The sequence below is a fragment of the Oryzias latipes genome, chromosome 5, assembly GCF_053564925.1.
Source record: "Oryzias latipes strain Hd-rR chromosome 5, Olatipes_Hd-rR_3.1".
NCBI lineage: Eukaryota > Metazoa > Chordata > Actinopteri > Beloniformes > Adrianichthyidae > Oryzias > Oryzias latipes.
This window is the reverse complement of record NC_136241.1, coordinates 15,706,636-15,726,797: the sequence shown is the minus strand read 5'-3', so window position 1 is coordinate 15,726,797 and position 20,162 is coordinate 15,706,636. Positions and strand designations below refer to the sequence as shown.

The 20,162-nt window shown below is 40.8% G+C and overlaps 1 protein-coding gene and 1 long non-coding RNA gene across 2 annotated transcripts in view; both read left to right on the top strand.

Annotated features, from left to right (window-relative positions):
* The first annotated feature begins 1,667 nt into the window (after window positions 1-1,667).
* On the top strand, window positions 1,668-13,769 carry LOC144992175 (uncharacterized). Its single transcript, XR_013656035.1, has 4 exons — window positions 1,668-1,747; window positions 10,214-10,719; window positions 11,115-11,220; window positions 11,354-13,769. It is a non-coding gene; the product is annotated as an uncharacterized LOC144992175 (long non-coding RNA).
* A 2,361-nt stretch (window positions 13,770-16,130) lies between these two features.
* The window catches only part of tafa3a (TAFA chemokine like family member 3a), a 124,945-nt gene continuing 120,913 nt past the window's right edge, over window positions 16,131-20,162 (top strand). Inside the window, exon 1 of the mRNA XM_004068798.4 lies at window positions 16,131-16,533. The gene's annotated coding sequence lies outside the window, so the exon portion shown is untranslated. The remainder of the gene's footprint in view (window positions 16,534-20,162) is intronic.

The following is a 20,162-nucleotide window of genomic DNA, read 5'->3' as shown; positions in this document are numbered from 1 at the left end:
GAGGGCACCAGTTAGAAATGGACGACCAAAATATCTGAGAAATTTACCTCAAGACGTAAGACTTGACCTTAATGACTAGAGACTCAATGACAAGAACTAAAGCTTTACCAGTAACTTGAGGCTTTACTTCAAGGACTTGAGACTTGACCTTGAGGACTAAAGGCTTGATCATAAGAACTAAAGATTTGACCAATGACATAAAGGTTGACCTCAAGGACGAGACTTGGCCAAGGAATTGAGAATTAACCCTAAGGACTAGAGACATGATCATAATAACTAAAGATTTGACCGAGGACTTAAATCTTGATCCCAAGCACTTGACACTTGACCTTGAGGACTTGAGACTGGAGACTTCTCAAGGCTTTGAGATTTGACCCTAAGGACTACAGGAGGGACGGGCAAACGTTTAAACTTGTGGGCCACAAAAGGTTCTAAAATTCAATGTAAGGGCCAGACCAGCAGGTGTAAACGGTAAATCTAGATGAAAACATGTTTTAACTTTGATTGAAAATTAATATATGGTTTAAAACAGAACGTTCTAAGGTTTTCTTTTCAAAATGTGTGGCTTTTGTTCAAATTTTAGTGCCAATTGCACCAATGGGTTGATGTCCCTAAGGGAAAAACACAAATCTAGAGAAATGCTGCATTCATGCGGTGATTGGAATGATTGGAAAAATGAACGTCCATCTCAGAAAACACATGAACGTCAGAAAAATAACAAATCTTCCAACATCACATGAATGCAGAATACCTTTCTCCACCTATAGAAAATGGTCAAAGTATTTGTTATGTACCATCTTGGACACAACAGAATTACAAGGAAAAAAGGGGTTATCAATAGAATTTCTTCCAGTTTGGCAGGCTAGATTAAACCAGGCTGCACATGGCCATAGTTTTCCCACCCCTAAACCAAACTACAGATAAAAAAAGGATTGCTGGGTATTGGAAGCATGTTGAACAAAAATGTGGGTTCAGCAGCAGAAGATGGAGCACCCTAAGCAGGAGAAAGAGCAGCAGGCTCCGGAAAAGGGCTCTCTGGCTTTTGAACAAAGCGATGCAAGAGCTCCAGTTGGACTAGATGGGCACGATGCGATGGCAGGGGGGGGGGGGGGGGGGGGAGTAGTGGCGGTTTTAGGCAAAGGTAATACGGGTAATTGTCCGGAGTGCAAATGGAAAAAAATCTGCTCCGATATTGATTTCCTATTATCTGTTATATCACAGAGTTTTGAACAGCCTGAAACTGTGAACTGCCGTCCCTGCAGCTGCTCCCGTCTCCTGTCACACGGCTGCGTGTGTGAGAAAGAGAGGGGAGGGGTAGTGGGCTGAGGCTGCCAGGTGGAACAGCGCATGCGAGCAGCCTCTATTACGCAACACCAGGATCATGGCGTGCCTTTAGATTTCTCTGCTCATGCTAATATTGTCATTTTTTATTAACTATTGTAGCCATTTTGATGACCTTGTCATGGTTTTGAGTTTGTTGTGTCTTGTTTTTCATTTTAGTTCTTGTTCTGTCTTGTTTGGTTCTGTTTCCTGTTTTATTTTGAAAGGTTTCCTGTCTTGTCATGTTTCTTGAGTTTTACTTCCTTTGGTCCCCATCTGCCCTGATCGTGTTCACCTGTGTCTTGTCTGCCCTGTCTGTATATAAGTCTTGTCTCTGCCTTCCTCCTGTGCTGGTCCATTAGCTTGTGTCATGGTGTTCACGTCTTAGCGTCCTCGTTCCTCGTTCTTTGTCCCTCGCCAAGCCACAGTGAGTTTTTGTTTTGTCTTAGTATTCCTGCTCTGCAGCGCCTTTTGTTCTGTTATTAAACCCTTTAGTCCTGAACCCGTTGGCCTCCCGTCTCTGCATCTGGGTCCTACTTGCTCTCGAGCCCCCCACCCCGTGACAGACCTGTCTTTATTTTCCATAAATGTAGTCTTTGTCTGCCTGTGGTTTAGTTGGTGTCAGTATTTGACATTTAAGGCCCGTACACACCGGGACGAATATTCGCCAGGCGTTATTCGCCAGCGTTTTTTGCCACGTTTTTTGTGTTCACACCCAGGCGATTTTCGCTGACGGTGAGCCGAGCGAACATGCAATTTCATTCCCTGACATTAGATGGCGCTTAATGTAAACAGAAATACTCCTGTACACAAGGTGGCGCTCCGCAACTTTACGCTTCTTAAAGTCGCTTTTCACTCAGAAGAAGAGAGCAAGTATTTATGTGCTTGTCAGAATAATACAAAGAAAACATGAATATTTCAAGCATCAGTAGCTCCAACTGGTACTTGGTAAGGGGATATTTAAGAATGTCCGTCATTATTTCTTTGCGGCAGTGTTGGCGCTACTTGGCGTCTAACTTCTTCGCTGGTATGTGTGCTCAGCAAGGCAGTTTTGTGTTTGAGCGCCCCCAAGTTGTGTTTTACTGTAACTTCAGAAGCTCCAGACACGTGTGCAAAAGCGCCATTCTCATTGGTCGAATAGATTTCGACGCGACGCGTCGGAAAAAAAAACGAACCCGAGGCGTTTTTTTTTTTTTTGACGCTTTGTCGCGTGGCGTTTTTTCGCGTCGGTGTGCACACTCTCATTGGTGCCCTTTGTTTAGTCACGAGGCGTTAAACGTCGGCGAAAATCGCCGGCGAATTTCGTCCCGGTGTGAACGGGCCTAAAGACAGCAGGTAATGCAGGAAAACAGCTGCCCTTTATGAGATCATAAAAAATAATCCATTTAGAAAAAAAATCAGCACTGTTTTTACCTATTTCTTCAGACTAAAAATGTTAAATATATTGGTGCTGCTGTGTTAATGTTCCAAATCAATGAAACAATTTCTATTTCCTAGGGGGCCTGGCAAAAAATAATTGAGAAGCACTGGACTAGATGCAGGTGATGAAGCTTCATCTGAAGAGTTACAAACACTAGAAAAGCAGTTATTGCAATTTCTAAGAAGTAAAAGATACTCCTGGATGAGCAAGATAATTCCAGTTTTTACACTAAACAAAGATGACAGAACAAAATCACTTGTATTACAGCCGATAAGCTCAAATCTAAAAATTAACATTTTGACGCAAACAGAAAACTGAATGACACAGGAGTCTACATAAAGAAACCAAGAAAAATGGGAAAACAGAGCAAGCCGGAGTTGCAGCCATAAAATTCTACATTCATTTACTTTAAGGCATGGTCCATGAAAGATGTGAGAAACGTTTCTCATTTTAGTCATTTACCATGCTCTTTTATTTTGAAAATACAGCAGTATCTCCATGTTTGCAATGTGCACATGTGCAGAATTGAGATGCGCTTCGATGTGTATGCCATCACGTTTTTTTTTTTCTTGCTCTGGCTGCCTCAGAAGAAAGCACTAAATATTAAAACATACAAAATCCGGGGTGAATAAAGTTGCCAAAAAGAAGACGAAGTCCCGTCTGTTTTCAAGGGTGCAACACCACATCCTTAAGAAGAAAAAAACATTTAAACTACATGGAAAAAAAAAAAGGAAGGAAAACACAAGACCTAATGGATTGGAACTGAACAAGCCCACATTAATACTTAACCTAACTGAACCAAGGCAAATGATTTCAACAAGTGGACTGAAAAAACTGGTATGTTCTTAACTGAACTTTGCTTCATGCTTGTGGGAAAGCATGTGATAGGCCAGAAAACAAATTTACCTAAGGACTCGTTGATCAAAATGTTGGAGGTCTATTAATTGGTGACATTGCGTGACTGTTTTTGCCATCTTTAAAAATGTTTGTCGTCTTTTAAATGAACAAGCCGAAATACATCAGGAAACATTGATGAATAAAAAAAGAACTCTGCATAAAAAAAGGAGTGATGTTTGTGCAACAGCTGATCCAAATATCACATGTGAAGCCTTTTGCAGAGATTCTCGCACCTCTATAATTTAAACCAAAGAAAAAATAAGTCAAATGAAAAATCACAAAGAAGTAAAAATGAAGAGAAACTGTTGCCAAAAAAACCAACAACACATTATTTGTAGAAAAACTATATAAAAAAGAAAATATGAAAGTGAAAAAAAAGATGAAAAAACTGGCAATACAAATTATTTTAAAATGAACAGTATTTCTGTGATAGATGTAAAACTGTAGAATAATTTTCAAGTCATGAATCTCCAATTCATCAGTTAAGAAACCATTTAAAAACTCAGTTATGAATAAATATGAAAGTGACAACAGAGTTTTTGGTTTGCATGCTAACATTAAAAATAGTCTTGCTTCAAATTTGGTTCTCAGATTTTTTTTTTGCAGCTAGACAGACTTAAATGACTAGTCATTTAAATAGCATAGTCGACACCTTTACAATGGAAATAACATCTTGTAGTAACGATTAACTGTGTACAACTGTACAGTACACTTTACTATGTTTATGATGGAACGATGAACACAAATTGCTTAACTGAAATAAATAAATCTATAAAAAACATCATGTTGGTGAAAATGCAGAGGTTGGAGCTTCCAGGAAAGTCACCTAGAGGAAGAGCAAAGAGGAGCTTCAGGGATGTAGTGAAGAAGATCATGAGGGTGGTCAAAGAAGAGAATCACTTTATAGAAGACAGTTGTTTTAAAATTGTTTTGTAATTAAGGATTTTGTTTTTATCATTCAACAGTATTCAAAATTTATGTATGAAAAAAAAGAAACTGGTATATTTTAAATAACTTTAAATTACAATTAATACATTTCAGTGTATTTATAAAGCTTTTTAGATATACATTTTGATGAGCAGGTAAAGTTAATCAGAATTGGAAAGGACAATGACTCAAAATGTGACATATCAATAGAATGACTCATTTGTATTTTCTTTATGTACTTTTTCTACTGGATCATAAACCAATTCATTCATTTTTATGTTCAAGTTAAGATCAGAATAAAGTTGGAAAAAATATGATGGCTTATCAAAGTAGACCTATAATAACAAGGAAAAAGCCATTTTTGTCTTGCGTTGTTTAAAACCCTTTACAGGAGCACACCAGCTGCACTGAGACAACTGTGTCGGGCACAGAAAGTCTTTCATTTTCAAATGACGTCATATGAGCTTCTGAGAAAATGCTTGTTCCTCTTTAAATTTTTGTTTTTAATCATGTCATAAAGGAATTACAATTCATGTGACATGAAAAAACAATGTAATCAATGCAAAGCAGTATCAACATTTTCTAAAGGGTAAAATAAGACTTTGCGCCTCCTACTAGATTTTGATCATTAAGAAACAGGCCTAAAGGTTGCTGACGCCTGCTCTAATTTAAAAGCTGAAATACTACTTTGTTGGAGTTAGTTTATTCCTTAGTTCCAAGATGGTGTCTTAGATTCTGATCAAACTATAATAATAGGGGATTTTAATATTCATGTTGATGACCCCAGTGACTGTCTAGGAAATGCTTTTGCAGCTTTATTAGATGATGTTGGTTTCACCCAAAGTGTGAATAAACCCACTCACTGTCATAAGCACACCCTGGACCTTGTTCTAACCCATGGTATAGAGATCAGCCAGCTGAGTGTCCTTCCTCTTAACCCCATCATTTCTGATCACTTTCTGATTACCTTCCAGTTTACATTAGAACATGCTGCTGCCCCAGTGAGTAAGAAACAGCTTAGAAGAACCTTAACTGACCGTTCTGTGTCTGAGTTTAAACACACAGTTCAGCCAGTACTTAGTGATACTCTGAGAAAATACTCTGAGTCCAGCTCCCATAGCATCAGTCCTAGTATAAATGACCACTTTGTTAATGATGCCTTACAAGCCCTCAGGAGTACACTCGATGTTGTTGCCCCCTTGAAACCTAAGTTCGTCAGACAAAACCGAGTAGCACCGTGGTTTAACGCTGAAACTCGTTCTTTTAAACAAGAAACCCGTAAGTTGGAAAGAGAATGGCGCCGCTCCAGTTCAGAGCGGTCTCTGAATACCTGGAAACATAGCCTATTAAATTATAAAAAAGCTCTGCGTAGAGCTAGAAGCCAGTACTATTCAACCTTAATATCGGAGAATGGAAACAATCCAAGATTTCTTTTTAGCACTATTGCTAAATTAACTCGCAGTCAGAGCTCAGTAGAACCACATGTTCCTGTTTCTCTCAACTCTGATGATTTTCTTTCATTTTTCGATAGTAAAATCTCAAATCAGCCCAGAGTAAGCTGAAGCGGTAGAAGTGGAGGCATCCATAGAAACCTCTGTAACATTAAACTGCTTCACTATTGTGGATCAAGTGGAAATAGCATCAATTATTATGTCCTCCAAATCCTCAACTTGTCTGTTAGACCCAATTCCCACTAGACTTTTTAAAGAAACTTTTCCCCTAATTAATGATTCCATATTAACAATGATAAATACCTCTCTGGAAACGGGTTACGTGCCACAGTCTTTTAAATATGCAGTTGTTAAACCTCTTCTGAAAAAGCCCAGTTTGGATCCTAGCATCTTGGCCAACTATAGACCGATATCAAACCTCCCCTTTATTTCTAAAATCCTAGAAAGAGTTGTAGTTAAGCAGCTTTACTGCCACCTACAGGACAACAGCCACTTTGAAGACTTTCAGTTGGGGTTCAGACCCCACCACAGCACGGAAACTGCATTAGTTAGAGTCTCTAATGACTTGTTATTGGCATCAGAAAAGGGACTACCGGTACTTTCTATTCTGGTCCTGTTAGACCTCAGTGCAGCCTTTGACACTATCGACCACAGTATTTTACTCCATAGATTAGAGTAGGACATAGGGATCAGAGGATCTGCTCTCCAATGGTTTAAATCCTATCTGTCCGATAGGTATCAGTTCGTTAATGTAAATGGACATTCCTCTCAGTGCACTCGATTTAACTGTGGAGTCCCACAGGGCTCAGTCTTAGGACCCATCCTGTTTTACGCTTTATATGCTACCCCTAGGAAACATAATCAGGAAACACAGCATTAATTTCCATTGTTATGCCGACTACACGCAGTTGTATTTATCCATGAAACCTGACCAGAATGACGATATAGAGAAAATGCCTGCATCAGAGACATCAAGACCTGGATGACAATTAATTACCTCCTCTTGAACCCAGAAAAAACTGAGGTCATTATACTTGGTCCTAAAAACCTCAGAGATGTTCTGTCTTCTCAGATAGTCTCGTCTAGTCTAGTATAGCCCCCAATTACACAGTTAGAAACCTTGGGGTTTTATTTGACCAGGATTTATCATTTAAGGCTCATCCGTGCTCCTGTTCTTGACCGTTTACCTCGCCTTTGCTCCCGCTCCTACACCTGGCTGTGGATCCTGCCTGTGGCTCGTCTCTGCTCTGTACCTGACCGAGTACCTCGTCTCTGCTCCTGCTCCTATACCTGGCTGTGGTTCCTCGACTCGCGCCCCTGACTGTCCCCCCAACCACGGGTGGATGAAGCTCGTCCACTGGACTTTATATATGTAATTGTAGAGTTAGATAAGTTAATTATTCTCTAATAGTTCTGATAAATCGCCTGTCCGTCCTGGGGGAGGATCCCTCCTTCCTGTGGGCACCCCTGAGGTTTCTTCGTTTTTTCCGGATTCCGGTTTTCCTTACCGCGAAGGGGGGTCTAAGGGCAGGGATGCCAGTATAGCTTAGTCAGTTTGTTAGTTCATTTTAGTATTTTCCTATTGAACTCTTTGTATTCCTGATCCTTTTGAGTTCATGTTTTACTTCAAAGCCCATCGAGACGACTGTTGTTGTGATTTTGGTCTATACAAATAAAATTGAATTGAAATTGAATTGAATTGAATTGAATGGTCTGGTAAAACATTTATGTTAGAAAGTAAAATCTTAGAAAAAGAAACATTTCTGAAAACAGTCAAAAGATACACACAAAACGCGATAAACTTACAAAAAGTGCACCTTATAAAATCGTCCAGTAGTTATATTGCTACTTTGACTAAAAAAAATAACTCTTCAAAATGCAAAAGTATCATTGATCTGATGACTCGGATACTACTGAGGGATTTATTTTTTATCATTTTTTATTTTACTAAACATTTGTTTACATGTTTTTTTTGCATTTACAAATCACAGACAAGTAAGGACTTTTGCAATTGCAGGTTATGTCCACCAGATAGAGTTAAAGTCATACTTTCAAGACAGAGCATGTCTGTGCTGCTTTACTAGAGTTTGGGGAAAAATTCTATCCTTGTTGTTAATGTTTGTTATTTTACATATGTGAACTATTTGCATTGCTTCATGATTGAGACAAAAGAATGCATTTGCACACTGACATATTATCTATCACAAAACATATCTCAGCTCATGTACAGCAAGGTTGCACGTCGGCGAGTGATCAAACCAAATTGAGTAAAATCCGTCGCCTGAAAGGATGGATTTTCTTTTCCTTTAGATTTTACTCTTTTCTAGGATAGAGTACTCCCAATACTTAGTAGAGATAGATGAAGATGTAATCTCTTTCCTGATGAATGAGCAGGTTCTTCTCAGGCAGCAGCTCTGAATGCACATGGAACTGAGAAATCAAGAGAATTTGTCTCCGTGATTTTTATCTTCCTATGAGTTTGTGTCTGCTTGTGCAAATGGTGGTAAAGGTGGAAATGCTTGACTTAGATTAGAAACTATCTGTACAGAGAGATTAACAGGTAACACCAACAATTGGGAAAGAAATAAAAGTCAACTGAGGATTTGTAGTTTAGTGTGTGACAAATTCAAGTAAAAATGTGTTTAATGTCTTCTTTAAAGGTCTTTTACACACTAATTCATTTGTAGACACAGAGCATTCTTTATTTATTTTTTCTTTTTAATATTTAGATAAAACAGTATGCAAAGATCCTAAAGAGGAGTCGTAATTAGGCCATTTCTGACTTGTAAAGCAAAAAAGCTCCAAATGCTGCACAGATAAACATAAAGTTTAACTCAGAGATAAATCAATCATTGATTGGCTACTGCTATGTCAACATCCATCCATTTTTTCAACCTGCTGTGTCCATTTCAGGGTCACAGGGCTGCCAGAGTCTAACCTACACAGCTACTGTTGGGGAAAAAGGCGAGCAAAGGCAGAGTACACCTTGGACAGGCTGCCAGCCTCTTGCAGGGCAACACAATCACACCCAGGGGCTTTTTTGGAGTAATTCATTAACCCGTGTGCTATCCTATGACCCCCCCTTCCATCGACGTGTTCTCCCTACCATGACAAAGGTGGATAAAGGTGGAAAGTTTTCATGTAATCCATGGACACCAGTGAAGATCACAAATCATTGAAGAAAAAAGGTTCAGAGCACTGTCTAGTGGGTCTAGATCACCCAACTCCCAATGTTAAAGACAGCACAAGGGTTATCCCATGAAGCATGATTTTGGCCTGTGGGAGGAATCTAGCCTGGAAAAAATCCACACATGCATGAGGAGAACATGCAAACTCTACACAGAACTGTTCCAGCTGGGATTTGAACCAGAGCCTTCTCATTGTGACGTGAAGGTGCTAGCCACTATACTCCACCACGCAGTCCTGCTCGGTCAAAATTCTTCATAGTCATTTTTAAAACCCGTTTTCCATAACTGAGTATCCAACATTTTCCTTTAAGTTTTAGGGTAAAAAAATAAACGGTTGTTGGGTTTTGGAAAAGCTCTTTCTAATATAATCATATTTTGCAGAATCTGTCTTGTAGGAATTTGTCAATGGATCTCCTAGTGCTTTGTGGGAAGGTGCCACCACAGGATAAATCATAGTTTTTCTATCAAATTTTCTGTTAATTTTGTTTTGAGGAAAAGTCAGGGATGCACATTTAGGGTTATCTAACACTTGTACCCCTTTTCACTAATAGTATTGACTTTTTTTTTAACATGCAGTAAATTCAATGTTGTAATAAACCCCTTTTTAATTGTCACTGATGAGTGTGTGTTTCCTCTCATCTGGGATCACCTGGCAGAGGACTCCGTTCATCTATGATGACATAAATCAGCGTGATGCCCATCATTTTCCTTATGCTGTGAACTGACATATAAAGGCCATAACGGGATGATGGTTAGAGTACAGACAATGACTTAATTTGCATTTTTAAAGCAAAACGTACTAGAGTCCACTACACTTACACAAAAATCAGTAACATATAGCCTGCCATTACATCTCTTATTATTATTATTTTTTGTAATAAAAGGTTATTTTTTACATTTAAAACGGCCTGTTGAGACGACCGGCTTCTTCTCATCTGTGCTCTCACTGCTCACGCAAAATTGAGCTCATACATCCTGACTTTATGTGGGCATTATTTCTTTCTCTCTAGATACAACCTTCCGATGAATTGACGGAGAGTGTTGAAGAAGTCGGAAACTCCATTATCCTGGGCCCCTGATGAAAACCCATTAATGGCTCTGCAGGCAGGATTGAGGTCGAAGGAGAGACCTCTCAGTGCAGCCGCACACAAAGCCATAAAGCCTGATGTAGCGGCCTCTCATCGAAAATCTGCAGCTGAGGAAGAATAACTATGCCGATATCTGCAGACCTGTTGAAATAAAGGGGGCATTAACTGCTGCTTCCTCTGCATTATTGATGCAAAGGGCCATTCTTGAGGCCATAATGCCCCCCTCCCCCTGCAATTTTCTAGTAGACGTCTCGCTGTCTTCAAACGCTAAGGGGAAAGCATGTGAAGATTCAGCAGGACTTCGCTGCTTTTTCCCTGCAGGTTTATTTTAGTCCAAACCAGCAACATCAGTGAGAAGCTGTGAAGCCCCAACAACTCGTGCCACCAGCAGGAAGTGATAATGATCGCAGCACGACCACCATGAGGCGGTAAGTGTAATGCAAGGTGCCGCCCACACTAATGAGGCCAGAAGAGGCAGAGGTTTCCTCGTCACATGACACCTCAGGCGTAGAGACAACACTTTCCCTGAAATAGACACAGCCTGAGGTTCTTGAATCCACTTCGTTGCCTCGTGCAAAAAAAAACAAAAAAAAAACTCCTGAGTCACCTCAGCTGCCACCTACAGTATATTTGTTGTTTGAGCTCTCCAACACTTTTTGCTTTATCTTCTTGGGAGCAGCTTGAGACACCTTACAGCTCGGCTGACCTCATCCTGTCATATGATTTAATGAGCGGAGCTGTGTCACAAAACGCAGCGTCCACGGCCTGACAGGATGGGTCCACACAATGCTCCGAAGATTAATGAGGTCATCTCCCCTTTCAGTACGTGTAAAAGACACTCAGAGAGGAAGAAAGAAACTCGATGACTTTTGGAACCACGTAATATAAATGACGCAAATAGGATGGGAATAACAGCTTCTCTATTCATGGTGGGTCATAATTTGATGTGAAGCTTGGCTCTGGTCTTGTTATCTGCTTTGAATTTTATAGCTCAGGCTGGTCAATGATAATGAGCTGGCTTTTCCCTTTCCTTTTTTTTTTTTTTTGTCTTTTCGTTCTCAGTCTGCAGGGATTGCTGTGGCCTGGCCTTTGATTCTGCCCAACTGTGTGTTTCTATGTGTGGAGTTTCATCTGAGGTAGATGCCTTTAGCTTTATGATGATAACACTCTCTCAAGGAGTTTCCAGATCAATTCATTTTAAAATCCAGATGCCCGCCTTCCATCTCCATACACTGTTGCAATGCTTTATATTGATTATTCCAGCCATTCCTGCGCTTTAGTGTGCCAGACAAAAGAGATTGCTTGAGAAAGGGAAGGATGATAATGCATTTAGACTGAACAGTAGTCCTCGGACAAAATGGAAATAGAATGTCAGAGATTAACAGATGGCCTTCAAAACACCCGCTATATAGGGATGACCAAGAAAACACACAAAGTGAAAGATGGAAAATTTATCAACATTTTAAAGCTGCAGCTGCTGGTTTGGATGGCTCATGAGCACAAAAAAGTCTATGCCCACTTCTTTACTTTATGGGGTTTTGGTTTGCCTACAGCAATGGCTAAAGGCCAAGAAAGTTTTATAAAAATGCTCGCTCAAAAAAACGCTGTTCCAACTGTCATCAGCATTCTGCAAACACCTCGGAAAATTAAAATAATTGACACTTGCACAGTTAAACTAAGCTAGAGGAGGAATGCTAAGCATTTTCACTTGGTTGAAACTTTTGAAAGTAGTCAGGAAATGGTAAAAGGAGAAGTCAAGTTAAAAGTCTCTGTGGCTTTTGAAATCCTAAAGCAGACTGTGGACTTTTCAGCAATTTAAATTAAGAATGGATGTTTTTGCTCCCATAAATACATTTTGTGTCTTGGTCCCAAAAACTAGGAAAATACCTCAAACACACTGATGAAGATTGTGTTTTGGTGTTTTTAACATGCTTTTGTGGCATTTTCTCATGATGGGGGACATTATGGAAAATTATGCCCAAAATTGCATTTCTGAGTTTTTCTTTATTTAATTTGTTGTGAATCAGGAGCAGACAAGAAAAATATTTGAAAAAGATTGTAGCTGTAAAGTAGAAGCTACATTTGGCTCCATTCCGATGCATCCACTAGCAGACAAATAGATCCATGTACGTCTTTGTTTTCCTTGTCCGAGCTGCCATCTGGGTCAAAACGGTACGGCTGGATAGCTCTGATATTGCTCGCCGGTTTTGTTGCACCACTAATGTTAGGTTGGTTTTGTAGGAGGCTGTTGACTAGCGGAAGAGCGTGTGTAGACATAGGAAAGACGGGAAGTGGGGGCAGGCTTGCACCCACAACTCAGAATTTCTCATTAAATCCTGCCGTTCTGCAAAAACTATGTCCTATAAAACAACACAGGTTTTTTTGATTTGGGTAAAAATGGCATAATCAAAATTAAAAGACCACTGGGAACACTTTTAAAATCAATCAAAAGATAGGAGTGGGACTTTAAAAACAACATAATTTAACCACAGATGTCTTTATTTGCACATTTTGTTTCAAAAAGTTTGGTTTCTTTCTGTATCATAAACTCAGTCAAGTTTAATTTAAGTGATAATAGACAAGCTCCTCAGATTCACACAAATTGTGTGGGTGGGATAAGAAAAGAGTGAGGGCTTAATGCTGATGGAAGTGTAATCCGCGTTGTGTGAAAAAGGGAGGAATCTCATTTTTCACACCCTGTGGTTCTTTTGAATTCTATCTGCTATAGGAAAAGAGATCAAATAGGTTACAACAAAAGATGTGCACAGACGTGGGCTTTGCCGTGTGATGTGAGTGTGGCTTGTAGTGCAGAAGCCCTTCAGCTCTGTGTGCTGCTCACTCACTCGCATGTGATGGCCTTTATAAATGTTTATGTGCAGCAGCTTAATCAAAAGGGTGGCATAGTGGGGAAACACATCCGTTAATCCGTTAATTCAGAATTCCCTTCCCCTATCACTGTTGTCTCTTTTTTGAGAATGGACAAGGTTGACGTTGTTTTTTTTCCAATTAAAGATAATTTAGAAGGGATGGGCTGTATACATAAATTAATAAACATGTGGTAAAAGAAGCACAAAATAAAAAAATATATAGAACTTAGTGTGCAATTTGCTTAGAGGCATTTGTTCTATGATGGACTCTCATAACAAAGAATTTTTAATATGCCAAAGACAAACAAATTGTAGACTAAGACCAAATTCCAAAACCAAGACATTTGTTCCCTAAATCAAATTTTGCCTCCACCCAAAGATTAAGATGAAACATGAGAAATAGCAGTAAAAATGTGAAATAGTGAATACAGAAACAGAAATATAGAACACACTTATTTTTTTTTAAATACCTATTTTTAATCACTCTTTTACCACTATTTCGTGTTCCTTCATAGCGTAAAGACCCACTCCGCTGTTTTTGGTGTTTTAAAATGTTCTCGTAGCATTTTTCTCATGAGAAAGGGGATAAATAAAGAAAATTAAGCTTAAAATTGAATTTCTGAGTTTTTGTTCATTTAAATCAGGAGCAAAAAAACAAGACGTTTGAAAAAGATTGTAGATGTGACGTAGATTATACAATGGGTGGGTTACTAGCTCACTGCTCCACTCTTCTGATGCAGACCAACAGATCCGTTTACGTCTTTGTTCTCCTCGTCTGAGCTGATGACAGATGGATGATGGGAAGGGCAGCAGACTGCCAGTAGGCCTGGAAAACATCCCCTTTTTTTTTTTTAATTTAGGCTAAAAACAGCATAGTTAGAAGACCACTCAGAACGCTTTAAAAACGCTTTTTTCCGCGGGGTTCCCCCCTCCTGGGCGGGGGCGGCGGGCCCCTGCCTTGCTCCTCCCTGGACCTACCGTGGGCCGGGTGGGTGGCTGCCTGGAGTGCGGAGCGGGTCTCCCTTGGGGGGTCCTGGCTCGTACCTGGGGTTGGGGCGGGGGGATGCCCGAAACTCCTGGGTGGTGGTGGGGTGCTCGTCTGGGGCTGTGGGCGTCCTTCTCCGGTGGGGCCCTGCGTTGGGCTCTCCCGGCACGGCGGGGGGGCTGCTTTCCTGGTTGGGCTGGGGCGGCGCTCTCTTTCCCTCCGCGCCTCCCTGCTCTCTGGCTCTGGGGGCCTCATGGCGGTCCTGCTGGCCCTGGCCTGGGTGGCGGTCTTGGTCGCCCGGGGGGCGGTTGTTCCCTGCCTGTTCCCGTGTGGCGTTGGGGGGGATTCCGGCTGCCGCTGCTGATGCGGCGGGGGTCTGGGTGTGGGGGTGGCTGGGCGCTCCTCCTCCTTCTTTTCACATTCCACCATCCATTTTAGAAGAACATAAACACTCACCTGAGCACAGGTGTTAGCTCACCTTTGCACTAATAGTTTGCATGATTGAATGAATGAAAGATTTCATACTAGTTGGTTTAAAGGCATAGGTATGCGTGTGTGAACACTCTTTTGTGTACATGTCGACATGTGGACATTTTTGCAGCTAGCAGGTGTGTTGATAACATTTGAGTATGTGTGTGTGGACAGGCCCCGCCCTTTTTGTACTACATTTGAACCGTACCGTAATGATAAACAACCAGTAAACCTGTCTGCTCTATGCTGCTTCATGGTCTTACCCCCCCCTCTCACTATCACCCTCCCCTCTCTAACATCCCTCTCTCTTCTTCCCTTCTTTCCTTTTCCGTCCAGTCCAACACCAAAGATTTTCAAACATGGTTGAAATTAATAAAGTTTGGCCTCAATTACAAAAGGGGTTTATTCAGTCATACCTTTGGTTTGTCTGAAGATTAATAACCCCTCTTGTTAAAGTAAAATATGTCCAACACAAGAGGCCCCTCAGCTCTCATCTGCCTGCCTAGCTGTTGGACAGGACAAGTTAAAAAAAAAACAAAAAACAAAACAAAAAAAAAGAACGCTTTAAAAAAAGATAAAAGGTTATTGGAGTGGGACTTTACAGCTGCTCCTCCCCTCATTAAATACTAAAAAAAACAGCTGTTTTCTTTGCTGTTAACTAAAATTGAAAATATATGATAAAGCAAAAAGTAAGCAACGATTCATTGGAATATCTTTCACACTTCCCTCTTCTCTTCCGTTTGTTTAAAACCTTTTCAGGTATTTACCCTTCCAAGGAATTACTAAAAAAGGGTTGGGAATTCCTGAAAATTGTTGTTCTTTTTGTCATGTGGAGGTTGAAACAACTGAGCATCTTTTCTTTGAATGTTTTTATTCTAATGTCTTTTGGAATAATGTACATTATTGGCTTTTCCCCAACATTCCACATTTAGCAGACTTTTCTAAGGAAATCATTTTTGGGTTTATTTTAGAAAAACAAAAACACAGAACTTATTTTAAATGTTGTAATTATTTTGGGTAAATTCTCTATACACATTAATATCGATTCCTTAAAATCAAACGATATTTTTTTTACACTTCATAAAGAACTATGCTTTTTTTTCATCTGTAAATGTCATGGAAAATAAACTTGCTATGGAACTTCAAAGTATCTTATGTAACTTGCAGCTTTTTGATAACCCTCTAAATTAAGAATCATTAAAATGTCTATGTAACCCCTTTTTATTTTATTTTTAATTTATTTTATTTTTTTCTCTATTATTGTTATATTTTTTAATTTTATCTTGCATTTCTTGTTTGTACATGTCATTTACATTTTTCTGTTTTTCTATACTTGTCATAATTGTATACAGCCGTCCCAAATTGTAAACCTCAAATGTTTTTTTCAATAAAAAAAAATCATCTGTTTGGCCACTGAATGTCCACGTAACCGCTGGGTGGCGCTGCTGCACCGGGGCTACTCTCCGTGATGAGCTTCGCTCCTCTTTCAGCCCCCGGACGCCTCAAACCCATTTCTGTAACGGCACGACGCCGCAGCCGAAGCCCGACCGAACCCAGCGAGCGGACGGAAGAGCGCAACCATCACTCTGCGCGGATCCAGAGAGCATGCGCGGCTGCGCGCCCCGCTGCCCGGCCGTCGCTGCGCACTGCTGGATGGGAAGTTGGGAGTCAGAGGCGGAGGACCAGCAACTTTTCTAGACTTTTAAGTCTGGCGCTTGCAAGTAGACAACAAGCAGCACTTTCTGACTGATTTGACGCGGGGATTGAGTGCGAGGAGAGATTTCATGTCACACCTGGGTGTTTTTAAAAGTGAGGAGATGCAGGTGGTCCTCTGAAGATCTGCGTCCTGCTGTTTATTTGGGAATGGAGCTGAAATGAAGGGGGACGCATCCAGGGATTAAGTGACAGAACAACGACAGGTAAGGCAGCATCACGCACACTCACACATTGAATCTGCATAATCAAATGCTTCCACAACTTCATAAAGATGTGCCACCTGGGATGCAAAATTCCAAAACTCACAAAAGTGGTCACACCACACAACTAATTTGCCTCGCCGGGCTGATCGACTTCTTTATTGACCATTTCCTGCATGATGAATAGTTTTTAACTCTCCGTGTGGAGGGGCTGCTAGAAACTAATGACTCAAGGTGGCGTTCAGGTGCAGCTGCAAGATGGGAAATATCCATTTGGTCCAGAACCAGAAAATAAATACTTGACACAAAGTTTAAATATTTTTAAAGTTCCAAACTCTAGACTAAACTAGACGCCAGGTTACATATAGATCCCAACCCACAGCACGGATTTTTTATATTTTTCTTTAAATATAGCACCAAAAAAGAGAAGAAAAAAGTAACAGCTCCAGCTCAGTGCCTTATTTGTGTCTTATGTTTTGTAGTCCATGGTAAAAAATTATTTTTGCAGTGAGCTGCTTTCTACACATGCTGGGGATATTTCTAATTATGCTTGCTCTGTGAAGATTTTCTTTTTGCTCCTTCTCTCTGTCTTCCTTCAAACCTTTTTTTTTCTTTTGCACTTACCTGCGCCTGTATTTTCTTTTTTTCCTCACTTCAAGTATAGCACTATCATCACATTTCAATCCCCCAGAAACCTGGATTATAATATCTCCTCTTACAGAGCGATCCGGTTCCCCTGTGATTACTCAAAGTTCCTCGGAGAGTCGCAGGAGCTGTAGATCTTCCCTTTCACTCTCACTGACAGGCAACCCATTATATTGTTTTATAGATCGGTGTGTGTAGCCCTTGAAGCCGCCTGCGGCCCACTGTTGTTCTGGAAGGTTTTTATTGTGGGGGTTATTGGTTGCTGTTGCTGACTGGCAGAGCAAAGGCCACCCTGGGATTACGGGAGATGGGATCTCTGTGACAGGTCCACTGTATTCTACACTTACAGTGGAGAATTGAAGAACTGCTCGCTTTTGCATGGTTTGCCAAAGAAAAGGAGCATCTACAGACTAAAGTTGTGACCCTGCGTTACACAGAAGTATTGCATACATTTCCTTGATCCCTTTGGATGCATCTGATGTGCTGCAGTTTGACGTGACAACCATGGAGAAGGAATTAAAAAAAATGTTTTTTCGGGCATTGCAACAAACAGCAGAAAAAAAAAAAAGCAGAGCTCTGACTGAGACCCTGAAAGAGACCTTGAGATGCATGAGCTGCCAGGTGATATCCAGGAAAATCACAGAAAAGATGCTTGCTTCTAGTTCTAGACCCACCCGAGGCAGTACTTGTGTTCTCTTCCCTGATTCCTGCTCCTTCAGTCCGATCAATACGGCACACACGAGTCTGGATTATGAAATGAAACCCTTCGGTGCTTATGATTTTAAACTTTATGAAGGCACTGATGTTTTGTAATTGGGCAATTAAGGCCGCTTGTTTCGGCTACAGCCCTCTCAAACGTCTCAATTAAAGACATTTGTTTTCATTTAATGCAGTGTTGGCATGCCCAGCTCGTCTGTTTATGCTAAATTCACATCATCCCAGCACCTCGCCTTTGCGAACATGACACAGCAACGCCTGGAGTTAACCAGAAAATCCTGGGTGTTGCATCATCTCAGTGGCTCAGTGTTCACAATCAGCCCTGCGGGTTTAGTTTTAGAGGAACAATAAAATAAAAGAAAAAGCCGCCCATCCATTCACGCACGATTCCAGCACCTCAAGGTTTGCTCCTCAGTGGAATTCACGAGCTAATGTGTTTAGAGAGCTGTTTGTTCCACCTCTCAATGCGCAGGCACGAGCTGCCGGGGGTGAACTCACCGGGTGCTTAAAGTGAAAACTCAAAACCCCAACAGAGCAAAAGAAACGCAGCATTGTGATGCTCCTGTGCTGCCCCGTCATGTTCAGAGGAGGAGGAGGACAAGAAGAGAGCATATCCCATGTTTTATAGATGCCGTTTAAAGGAGCAGGACCAACAATGGCTGTCTAAAATGTACTGTAACCGAGGTCTTAACACCAAGACAATAAACAAACAAATTGTTTTTTCTGGAAGCCAGGCAGCGCCTCATCTGCTAGCTCAGGCTGAGACGCGTGCCAATGCGTCGGCTTGTTTTTTTCCCAGAGAGACCAGGCTGGGAAGAGCAGCTCCATTTCCTATTCACCGTGTTCCTTTGTGCTGTTGTGAGTTGGAAAAAGCTGGAGATGTTGTTTGTGTATGTTTCATTTAAAAACCCTCTCTTAGGAAAAGGGTGTTTTTGAAATGTTCTTGTTGTATTTTCTCAGGATGGAGGACATACATGAAGAAAATTAATGTTAAAATTGCATTTCTTTTCTGTTTATATTTTTTTATTCAAATCAGGATGAATCAGGAGCAGATGGAAAAATTCCATTGGAAAAAGCTTGTAGTTGTGACATAGAAGCTACTACAGCAAGCCACAAGCTCCCTGCTCCACTCCATTCTTATTCACCCACTTGCGGACAAATAGATCCATGTTCGTCTTTGTTTTCCTCGTCTGAGCTGGTATCTGGCTCTAAATTGTGCAGCTGGACGGCACCAACATTGCTTGCCATTTTTGTTGTACGGCTAATGCTAGTTTGGTGTAGCTAGCGGGAGAGAGATGATGGGACGTGGAGGCAGGCTCACTCTGTACCAACAGTCACGCAACTTAAAGGTGAACTGAGAAACTAGTGCTGCTCTGCAGAAACTATGCGACACAGGTTTTTGCATTTTGGCTAAAAACGGCATAATCCTAATTAAATGACCACTAGGAATGCTTTACAACAGACCAAATTGGGATTAGGACTTTCATAATATGCTTTTGCATTTAATAGTCATAGTTTCGCCTTTTTTGTGCTAGTGATCCATTAAAACTCCCAATATTGTGTTTAATTTGATCATATTCCCTCAAATCGACCTCATGTCAGATTGGAGTGCGGATCATTATCTAAAGATTCTTGATCTGCCTTTTATTAAGAGTGCACCGCTAATGTCCTCTGCATCACAGAGCCAGTTAAATATAAGTGAGTTAATATGACCACCTTCCATAGCAGCACTTGCTAATAAGCTCTGCGTTGGCTGGAAAAGTTCATGTGCCCTGTCATCTCAAAGCAAACCAATAATTGCACTCTCCGTGCGAAAAAGCAAAAGCTGCTGGAATTTTACTATGATCCATGTCTTTATGAAGACTTTTTATCTCGATAATGAATTTTATCAATAAAATGGAATGTGGAAGTCCATCATAGTGCAGCACAAGGTTGAGTGCACTGATAAGGATGGGGCTTGTGGTGCTGTTTCCGCCAGACAGCTTTCTGTCAATTTGTTACATAGTTTCAATCCCCCTCACACTCCCTCATCTCCAGTGGGCCAGGCAGAGAGCCCACTAAGAACTGTCTGAGAATCTGTTGACACTTGAACACACATGCAGGGAACAGCCAGCTGCTTGAACTGGCATTGTTTCCAAATGAGAAGTTCTTTAGACGAAAGTTCATTAATTTCTACATTGCTGATCCCTTTGGAAGTTTTGACGCTTTACCTTAAATCATGCCTTTGACAAGCAATTTTTTTAAAGTTTTAAGTCTTTCATTTCGGTCAC